At 36.9% G+C, this 11,513-nt stretch overlaps 1 pseudogene; it reads left to right on the top strand.

Moving 5' to 3' along the window:
* The first annotated feature begins 524 nt into the window (after positions 1-524).
* Positions 525-2,382, top strand: LOC125660257 (uncharacterized; annotated as a pseudogene).
* Positions 2,383-11,513: the final 9,131 nt, after the last annotated feature.

Genomic DNA, 11,513 nt, shown 5'->3' with positions numbered 1-11,513 from the left:
TGTGTGGGTTTTTTAATTGTTGTATTCCTCACCGCTACCCTTGTAAAGCGCCTTAGAGTAATTTGTCTTATATAAGGCGTTATATGTAAAACTTATACGGTACCAATTTTGATGCACCAGATGCGCATTTCGACAAATAATGTCTCTTCAGTGATGCTCAACCGAAATGTTTGACATCCGAAATAACAATGAAGTTTTATAGCTATTATAGGTAAAAAAACAGTGTGCCAATAAATGGAGTCAAATTCGTCTAAGGGTGAGGGAGATAATCCTTAATTTTGAAAAGAATTTCTAAATGTTATCACAGTAATTAAATATACATCCGTATTTTCAAGCGTGTAACGAAGTACTTAGCTACTGGGCGGTAGAGACCCTCGGGGACTAACATCCCACCAGCAGAGGGCTCGACCCAGGAGTCATAATGTAAAACTTATACGTACATGTACCAATTTTGATGCACCAGATATAAATGTTATTTATTATGACTATTTATTATAGTAAGAGGAGAAACCCAGCTTTTGAGAATGTGGTCCAGTGCTGCTCAAACTAAAGTAATTCACATCGATGAGCAAATGAATGACGAAATAAAAAAGAAAGCAAGTGGACGTATTCTAGAAATAATACAGAGTTTGTGGAAAACCTATTGTGCTGCACATCAAAGAGGGAAAACGTTCTATGGACAGATTTATAAAAATTACGGGAAACACTTTTGTTGTTTACAAAGTTGTGGGCGTATCAATATCGAAGATCGATTGGTTGTGTTATTAGCGGTTTAATAGGTAAATATCATGCTACGCACGAGGCGCCAATATTTTGTATAAGTTAGAAGTTTAGGGTTTCAAAGCCGTTCGAAGTTTCGTTGCCTTACAGTGCAACAGACGTTACAATCACTCTGGACAATGTCTAAGCAAAAAGATTTCTTAGCTGAATTCTGGCATGTGGACGACGAGTCCCTACTAGATTTACATTGTACCCTCCCTCTACATTGAACAAGAAACCAGATAGCTCTACCATTGATTCAGAGCCCGCCAAAGCCACTTCAGATTTAGCGGATACGTTCAACCTCTTCAAGACTTACCTGGACTTGAGGTGGCAGGAGACAGTTTCTTTGGTTCTGAAACATGTGGATAGGGGGTATACATCAAAGTCAGATTATGACAGACTAATGAAAAATCCTATTTCTCTTTTATGTCAATACTTGTATTTCATATTAGTGTAGTTAATAAATTATGACCCTAAATTACATGTAATTTATAAATACTGGTGCTGGTGCACAAAACATGCTCTGAGCAGGTTCCCCATTTTTGCTTTGATTTTCTCTCATTTGGGCTAATACGTACCACCCCCACACCAGCACAGTACCAAACATGGGGATTTAGACACTGTGCACAATCAAGAACCCTATCTGCCCTTCTCAAAAATCTACCTCTAATATGGGGCCATCCACCTTCCCTTACAGCTACAGACCTTTTGCTGGACCCTGCATGTTTTCACCAGAATTTCTTCAGCAACTGGACACGTGTCTTAGTTTCGTATTTGCACCCATCTATATGCTAGGAATCATGGTGACACCTACATCTTGTATATCAACATTTTTATGAAGCACTCAGCTACATTTGACATGCATCCTAAAATTATTGTATACATTTTTACACATGTACATGTAATATCACTTCAAATATGGGGTATTTCCAATTTTTGAAAATGTTGACCGGGCCTATAGTGCGAAACTGTCCCCTGCTACTGAAGCTTGAAAACCTTAAAGAGGAACTATCTTCTGGTAATGATTTTAATAACTTAGCAAAACAGTTAAAGAAAGAGGTTTCCGTGAATTTCAAACACGAAGGGAATAACATTCAATTTGAATTTAATTCTAAAAATTTGAACAATTTATTAAAGCTGCAGAGGCGGTTATCACTTAAAGACTCTGCTTCACCTACACTTGTTTCATCAACAAAAACCACGAAGACAAACAAGCTTATTCGTATAGCTGACAAATCTCCCGCCAGGTGGACGACTGTAAGGAGGTATAAGAGTGATTGCCTCAGACTCAGATGATGAAAAGCACCTACGACAAGCAGAAAACCGAGTTATTGGAGTCCTTAGGGAGAAGCGTTGTTCAAACCCCACATAAACGCTTCAGCGACAGTTATATCTGCTCCCAGTGATCGCAGACCTCCTCCTACCTCTCTGCCACAGCATTCCTTTCGTTCTTACAAACGTCGAGAAGCATCGCTTCACGACATCTGTTACAACTGCCATAAGTATGGGCATTGGAAGTTCCAATGCACCGCAGCCCCCAAAAGTCAGCAACCAAAATACAAACAACTCAAACCAATAGACCTGTAGAGATGACAAACAACTCAAACCAATAGACCTGTAGAGATGTATGTGAATTTTCTTGACGAGTCAGTTCTGAACGTCGACCAGATTAATTTATTTTTACATCACGCAGTATATTTTGATAATATACCCATTTGTGGTAAGGGCGTGAAAGAAAATTTAACGAAACATCTTGATTATTGGAAGTGTGCAAGTGAATTTGTTATTGATATCATTAAACATGGTTATGTCGTTCCTTTTCAGAATGCGCCTCCTCCAATGAAATTCAAAAATAATAAATCAGCACTTGAAGATGTTGAATTTGTTGATGATTGAATTTCAGACCTTTTGAAGTCAAGTTGGATAGAAAAAGTTCCTTTTTAGTCATTTGTTGTCAGCCCTATCAGCGTTGCAGTTAACCAAAGTTCTTGTAAAACTGACAAAAAGAAAGTAAAATTCGAAGATTGGAACGAGGCTTTGAATGTTTTCACTCAAGATTGTTTTTTCTTTAAATTTGATTTAAAATCAGGATACCATCACATTGAATTGTGCAGAAAACAACTCATCTATATCTCTTTTTGCTGGAAAGATAAATTTTATTGTTTCAACGTGTTAGTGTTCGGGTTCACTTCAGCGCCTTACATTTTTACCAAGTGTTAAGCACTGACCAATGGTTCAGCACTGGCGATACCATGGTATCGATATTGTTCTGTACCTCGATGACGGGTTTGGTTTTGGCCACGATTACGAACGCTGTTCTAAAGCTTCAAAATTCTTTTTATAGAAGCAGGATTTTTAATCAATGAAGAAAAATCAATTTTTCAGTCTCAAAAGTCAATGGAATGGCTTGGACTGGTCTGAGATTCCAAGAATATATCTCTGAGCATTCCTTATAGGAGACTTTTGGATGTGATTAATTCTTTAGAATTCCTTAGAAATGTTTTCACTATGTTTACATCTCGTGAACTCACAATATTTGCTGGCCAATTTATTTCAATGTGGCCGGTTTTTGATAATGTGTGTAGTTTGATGACAAGGCATATCTATTTAGCAATAAAAGTTGGGTCCATTGGGATCGAATAATGAATTTTCAGATCAAGTGAATGCTGAATTACAAACGTCTGATTCAGAAAAAATTGCCTTTTACTTTAGTGTTTTCTGATGTCAGCAATGCGACCGCAGGAGCATACGGTGTCGCGAGGAACGAATTTCTTTTTACCAGATGTGATCAGAGTTTGAATCTCAAATAACTTCTACCTGGAGAGAACTGAAAGCGATTAAATTAGCTATATTTTCATTTTTAGTACTTTTTACAGCAAGACTGTTCGCTGGCATACAGATAACCAAAAGTGTGTTACAAATTGTTCAGAATGGGAGTACAGAGTCCCATTTGCAACATTTAGCATTTTTTCAATATGTGCCAAATTTGCTATCACCTTAAATGAAAGGTGAAGATAACGAAAAGTGATCAATCTCGTAACTCCTATAAGCAATACAAAATAGATAGTTGGGCAAACACGGACCCCTGGATACACAAGAGGTGGGGTCAGGTGCCTAGGAGGAGTTAGCAACCCCTGTCGACCGGTCACATCCGCCGTGAGATCTATATCTTGATCAGGTAAACGGAGGTATCCATAGTTAAAATCAGTATGCCAAGAACGATCTAACAATGGGTATGAAACCCGTCAGACAGCATTTGACCCAATGATAGGTTGTATTGACGAACTAGATCGTTATAACTACCATAGAATTTGCGAAATGCTAACTTCAATCGAGACTGTACCATCAACTTGTTTCTCAGTAGCTTGCCTCGATTTATAAGCTGACCATACGCAGAACAAGCTCTTGCGTATCGAATCCGTTGAGAGATATAAACAACATATGCAGGTGATAATGAAATATTGCTACATGAATATGGCAAGTTGACGATGGAGAAGCTGAAATCATCCCGTTTGTCATACAGTTGAGTTGTCAGTTTGCCGTTAATGTCTACTTTCAATAAAATGCCTAAGTATGAAGCAGAAGTGGACGACTCTGTAGTGCCTTTTATTTCGAGCTCACAGGGATATATCGAAACAATATATGAATGAAAGTTATTATTGTTAATAGACAAAACGTCGTCGATATATCTAAATGTCGAATTAAAGGCCACAGCAAGAGATTTTTCTTCTCACGTAGTGTTTGACTAAATTCTGCTCCATATGAATATAGAAACAGGTCACCTAACAAAGGAGCACAATTCGTGCCCATAAAATGTAAAACATAAACTGTTCAACATTAATGTTATTATGTTCCATATTATTGATTTGATGTTTATCAGCTTCTATTACCCAACTCTCTGCTCACCGTAGCTGGTGTTTGCTGATATCTGATTAAAAACAAAAGAGTGACTGAGATTGACAATTGTCAATCGAAATCCGCTCGCTCCGGTAAGTGAGACAGTTTCCCAGTTTACTTTCGGAAGGTCGGTGGTCTCTTCCCAGTTACATTGTATCTGGGTTGAAGTACTGTTCTCTCTTCCGCCAACAAAAACTGGGCGCTACTATATAACTGCAAAATTGTTGAATGTGGCGAAAAACATCAAATCAATTAATCAATCAAATGACGAAAGAAATGTTTACAAACTTGTCGGGGGGAAATCAGCTAATAAAACGAGAATAATTCCACGTTATAAGATGACAAATAAAAAAAGTTTCAAAACAAACCCAGATCAAAAACATGACGAACAAGTAAAGCCACAGGATACAGTACACAGTATCACATCGGCGCCATCAGAGGTGAGCAGGGGGAATTAAATTGTTTGGTTGTAAAGATGAATGAAACAATGAAAAACAACTCACACAACAGAAGTTATACACTGACCTGCTGAAAATAGACAGCATATACAATGTCGGGTTACGAAAATGACAGTTATTCTGTCTTATAATTCAGAGGATAATGTATGTAACAAGGCATAAAATTACATGTACATGTATGTGCATAAAAAGGTAGCTTAACTTTGTGAATCAGTGAGGTTTTGAACACAACAACATCCAACAGCAAGGTGTACACATTCGAAAACTAAGTAAATGAGATTTGCAGCAGTAAATACACCAAGCTGCGGAAACAAAACTAAAATATGCTACCTATCTGCCTCTATACAACAACAGAAATAATGACACTAAATAATGGTTATCTGGAGTTGAGGCATTGCATGGCAGTATTTTTACAATGACTTGCATGCACAGCACGGTAACACATGTGCATCATATCAATCAGTGAAACAATCACGTGCTCTAAAAATGTACAAAATGACTACAAGGAAAAATAATGCAGTAGTTACCAACATGCTAGAAACTTACATTGATTAAATATTGTACAAAGTATAATTATGCAGTGGTTAAATACTGACCTGTGCAGAGTCTTAAAACTGATATATGCAACCAAGTGGTGCAGTCTTTAGCAGCAGTTAAACACTGACCTGCCAAAAGTTGTTGCTGAACATTCATTAGCTCCGACTATAAAGTCAACAACAAATCAGAGCATGGGGGTAGAATTATAAGTTAAAGGTTGAAAGCAGGTATTCTTTATAGTGGTGGAAGGCCTTAAGAGTTCCATCTGCCTAATTGTTTGATAAGATTCTCAGAATAACCTAAACTTGTGGCATATGTAGCAGCACCTATATTGAAGCTTATCTACCTTTTTGTGGGATGGCAGACACTGGCTGTAAGAGCATAGGTTGTGTTTTCAACGATTTTGATTTCTTTAAAGTTATAATGATTTTCAAATATCGAAGCCGCAAACCAGTATATACATGTACTGATATGTCGTTAAATGTATTGCCTGAACCTCGCACAGTCATTTTGAGAAAAACGTTCGCTGATCGGCAGCAAATGCACAAGTCTTGTAGGACATCGGAGCAAAAATAATCATTGGGATGTTGCACGCTCCGTATGATTTCCGTCCTAGACTTGTGGCGATTGCTCGGAGAATGTTTTACAATCTCATGGTATTCGAACAATCTCAGCATAGCGATCATACAGATTCGTAGAGACATGGTTTAATGAATCTATTGGATATTCGTCTGTATTATGTTTTAGGTCACCTGTTTCACTCAGATGACGTATTGCTATTAGTCTGCGTCCGTCTTGGTTAACAACCACCCTTACATTTTAGATTCGGTATGAATCGTCTTTGGGACAGGGGAGAGCATAAATTGAGACTAGATGATGTTCAGAATCTAATATATACAACAAATTAACAAGGATGGAAAATATACTGAAAAGGAGGCTGATGTAAGATTTACTGGGCTTTTTTTTTCCCGGTAGGGTGCTTTTTTGTGCGGTGAAGTCGCTGATGCAAAAAGAAACAATCGCAAAGAATATGTACATGTATGATATTTCGCTCAAAATTTCCCCATGCGGGCCCCTCGAAATACGTAGTTTTAAAGCAGCTTAACGATTACATCGCTGTCACATGGTATCGGGAAATGACCAGCGATCATAGCATTCACACCCTATGTCAAGAAAGCGTGAAATTAACAAGTACGTGTGTACATCTACCTATTTTGGTCATTAATCGCAAAAACCTACACTCGCAGAAAAATCGGTCATACAGTATGGGAAGTAATCCCTGAGCAGGGAAAATGGAAAAAATCCCAACAAAACTTAATTTCCCAAAAAATTGGGAAGTAGTTTTATCAAATTCCGACACATGCAGTTTAACGTAATATGATTAATTTTGAATTATAATTGAGTATTATTTAACTGCGAAGTAGCACTTTTGTGTTAAGGTTCTAAACCAAAGACGTCATTCCGGGAATCAGTCATCTTGCGTAAAATTAAAAACCCAAATAATTCAAAGTTTAATAAAATTAACTCACGCTACATAACAAAAAAGGCAAAGTACTGTTAAATTTGTATCTTAGTTACTTAATATTTTATAAGACAAATTCAATATTGACCAACAACTCAGTACATTAATAGCAAATTGACGTATTGTGATTTATGATAACAGTGCATTGTCGTTGAAACTCAATTTTTCTAAAACACTGCCCACGTCCATGAGGGACTGGCTGGGAGGGTAAGATTACTGTCAGTGTGATATACCGTTCTGTATATATAAACACCCTCATTCTTTGTCTTTCAAACGAAACTTATAATCACAGGAAATATGACAAAATTCTATGAACACTTGTTTGGTAAGTTTCAAATATTTACTAAATCGATGATATAGAGAGTTTAAATTCTGGTATATTTTTGCAAAATCTCTAAAAGAAGTATTATACGTCAAGATACGTTCTAATTCTGTTTTGTTGTTTTGTTAGGCGTCTCTGTTTTGATATTATTGCAATATACAAAGTATTCAGATACTTTTACAACAAAAGGCGAGAGATGGAAATTTCCTTGTGCTAATTCAAGAGTGGTCACAAAGAATATACATGCACTGCAAATGACGCCTATTGCTGTTCCGGTTCACGAGGTTTATAGAAGCCTTAGAGAACATTCAAAACTTCTTAATTCCGAACTATCGATACTTAAAACACAATACGTAAGTTGCTTTTATGACAAATCTCATATATCATATTTTAGAGAAAGCATTAGTAATTTTATTACATTTCTTTGCACGCGTCTTACAGATATTTTCATTGAAAAAGTAATTTGCATTTTCATCTTGTAACAGGAAGATGGACGTATAACTGGTGCACAGCTCAAACGATTTCTTGATGGACAAATGATAGCAGGCCTCCCTTCACCAGAGGAATTTCATTTTATGGAATCATTCAATGTCAGTATAACGTCATAATATCTTCATTGCTTTTGATACACTCATCTTTGGACGGGTCATATTATGGTATGGGTTTCTCATCCGCCTTTGCGTGCACTGTTAGCTTTTTGAAGTCCGGGTCTTTCAAATTGTGATGTTTATGCTACCAAATCTGACCAGCTGATGCCTCAGGGTGGGGGGGGGGTTGGTTAGGAGATGTGTAGTGACTTTTATTATTTTATTGCTATATAATTGTGTCCGAAACGTATCTTGCATACTGTCAAGTCAATCAAAATTGGTCCCTTGATACGCCTTAAAGGGGTGGTGTGTCGCAAACCAAAGGTAGGTAACAGTGGTTTCAGATTTTAAATTTTAATGCTATGCGTATTCAAATTGTGCCTGCATTATATTGTGAGTACTGTGAGGCCTCGGACAATCAAACTTTGTTAGTTGATGTTGGGGACGACATGTCGTAATCCAAACGTAGAACATTGGACTCATTTTCGAATGTTGTGATATGAAAAGGTGAAGGTAACGAGCAGTGATTAATCTCATAACTGCTTTAAAGACTACAAAATGAAGAGTAGGTTAAACACAGACGGACCCCTGGACATACCAGAAGTGTGAGTAAGCGTCCCCGTCACACCCACCATATTTTGATCAGGTTATCCGAGTAATCCGTAGCAAAATCAGTGTGCAAAGAACGGCCATAATTGGTACCGTATAAGTTTTACATTGAAACATTGTCAGACAGTGTTTTGCCAAAATGACAGGTTGTATGGTACAATAGATCGTTAGAGTGACCATAAATTTGCAAAATGCTGACTGTTGAAACCCTTGTAACATAATCTTATTTGTCAGTAGCCTGCCTCAATTATATTCAGTCAAATCGTGTTCGGTTTATCTTTTGCGCACTGTAAGGCCTAGCTCTATCAAACCTTGTCTTTGTGGAAGGTATTTCGTTATCAAAAAGTAAGTCATTTTGACCTACAGCAGAATTGTATAGGTTTCCATAGTCGAATGTTTTCTAGATCATTCATATCTTTCACGCTTTTGGGCCTTGGATCATCAAACTTGTTAGATGTGTGAATTTTGTTCCCCACCGAAACGAGGAAGGGGACATAAAATACAATTATCCGTGCTTCTGTCCGTCCGTCCGTTCCACTTGACTTTATGGGCGAAACTCCCCCAAACCACAGATTTTGTTCAAATTTTGTAGGAGTTGGTCATATTGCGCCGCTATTTTGAATCGACAAATTTTACAGGAGTTATGGGACTTTGCTGAATTTGTACATGCTAAACTATAGAGACACTTTGTTTTCAGAAATCGCGCAACAAAGACGTAGGTACAGTTTCTAAAGTCATTTGGCCCAAAATATCGATGATTTCACTTGGAGCTCAAACCCTGACATTCAGATAAGGAATGGATTAGCAAACCCAAAATCCGCTCAGTTTGATCAGCAAAATGATTTATGTCATATGACGAGAGCTAGAAGTTGGCATAAAATTGCAAAATGCCATTTTCAATGAAAATATCCACAAATTCAGGTGGTTTTCCTTTCAGAAAACATACAGCGCAAGCGTCGAGCAAATTCATATTCAAGTATGTTTTTCATCTTAAAATAATACACAATATATTTAATTTTATTTTGCTCGACAAATGCTCACATCTTTTCCTGAGTAATAATCTGTATGACATTTGACAGTTTTCAGGCTTATTTGAAAAAAAAGGCGGGAAATGTCTTATTCATGATGTCATAATGCTATCCAATTAGAAATATCATTCTGATTTTGTTGACATAGTATACCTGGCATATATTTTACTTTCTTAAAACGCTTATTAAGGTTAATTCCAGACACATTTTATAGAGAGAAATTTTTTGGGCCTTTTTATGTATACAATCGTACCTTGTTCTTTTGTTCAAATTCTGAAGATTGAAAGTCACCATATTATCTAGTTGACCATATTGCACTGCCATTTTGACTTGGCAAATTTTACAGGCGTTATGGGACTTTGTTGAATTTGTGCATTCTACACAATAGGAACACTTCGTTGACGCAACTCCTCATACATCGTTCAACGGGTTTATTCAAATGTTGTTGATTGATAGTCACCATGTGTAGATACATTCAATATCCCAGTCAATGGGTCGGATGAATATGAGTTGCCGTACCTATACTGCATATTTGAACTTCATAAAAAAACCTTACAAAGATACATTGCTGGATCCAGTAAATGTTATACCAAGTCTCTATCTTTGCTCCTACCGAAAATATTCACAGCTGTGAAGGAGAACCTTCAAATATACTGTGCCACTACATATGCCAGAAGTGGTGTAAATTAAATGTGGATTCTAAAAAAAAATGCTAAAGTTCTTTCAGTAAAGTTGAAATCGCAAAGCATTTCTCAAATCAACATCAAAACGTATGACTTTTCAAGACTTTACACGACCATTCCTCACGATTAATCAAAGCCTATACTTTTTGACATGCACAGTAATAATCATTTCTAATCATCCAAAAAATTACTTTGTTAAAACACCACTCTGATTCCACGCACAAGTACTCTGAAGTTGAAATTAAAAATATACTCCTCAGTGACAATATCTTCGTCGACTTTGGTGATCAGGTCTTCCAACAATCTGTTGGAATTTCCATGGGCATGAATTGTGTTCCTTTGTTAGCTGACCTGCTTTGATATTTCAATGAACAGAATTTATTCAAAAACTTCTACGTGAGAAGAAAAAATCTCTTGCTGTGGCCTTCAATACGACATTTAGATATATCGATGACGTTTTATCTATTAACAATAATTTTCATTCACATATCGATTCGATATATTCCTGTGAACTCGAAATAAAAGACACTACAGAGTTTTCCACTTCTGCTTGATGCATATATATTTTATTGAAAATAGATATTAACCGCACTAAGAAGTCAATTTTGTGGCAAACGGGTTGATTTCAGCGTCTCCATCGTTAACTTCCCATATGTATGTAGCAATATTCCATCATCACCTGCATATGGTGTTTATATCTCTCAACTGATTCGATACACACGGGTTTGTTCTCCGTATTGTCAGTTTTTAAATGTAGGCCGGCTACCGACAAACAAGTTGATGGTACAGGGATTTCAACAATCTCGTTTATAGTTAGCATTTTGCAAATTCTATGATCGTTATAACAATCTAGTTTTCCAATACAACATATCATTGAATCAACTGCTGTCTAACGTGTTTCGTACTGATTGTTAGACCGTTATTGGGAAACTGATTTTGACTATGGATAACTCTGTTTACCTGATCAAGATATAGGGCTCATGACGTGTGTGACCAGTCAACAGGGAATGTTTACACCTTCTAGGCACCTGATCTCATCTCTGGTATCTCCAGGGGTTCGTGTTTACCCAACTCTCTATTCTATATTCCTTCTAGGAGTTATGAGATT

The sequence above is a fragment of the Ostrea edulis genome, chromosome 9, assembly GCF_947568905.1.
Source record: "Ostrea edulis chromosome 9, xbOstEdul1.1, whole genome shotgun sequence".
In the NCBI taxonomy this organism is placed as follows: domain Eukaryota; kingdom Metazoa; phylum Mollusca; class Bivalvia; order Ostreida; family Ostreidae; genus Ostrea; species Ostrea edulis.
This window is presented reverse-complemented; position numbering and strand designations above follow the sequence as displayed.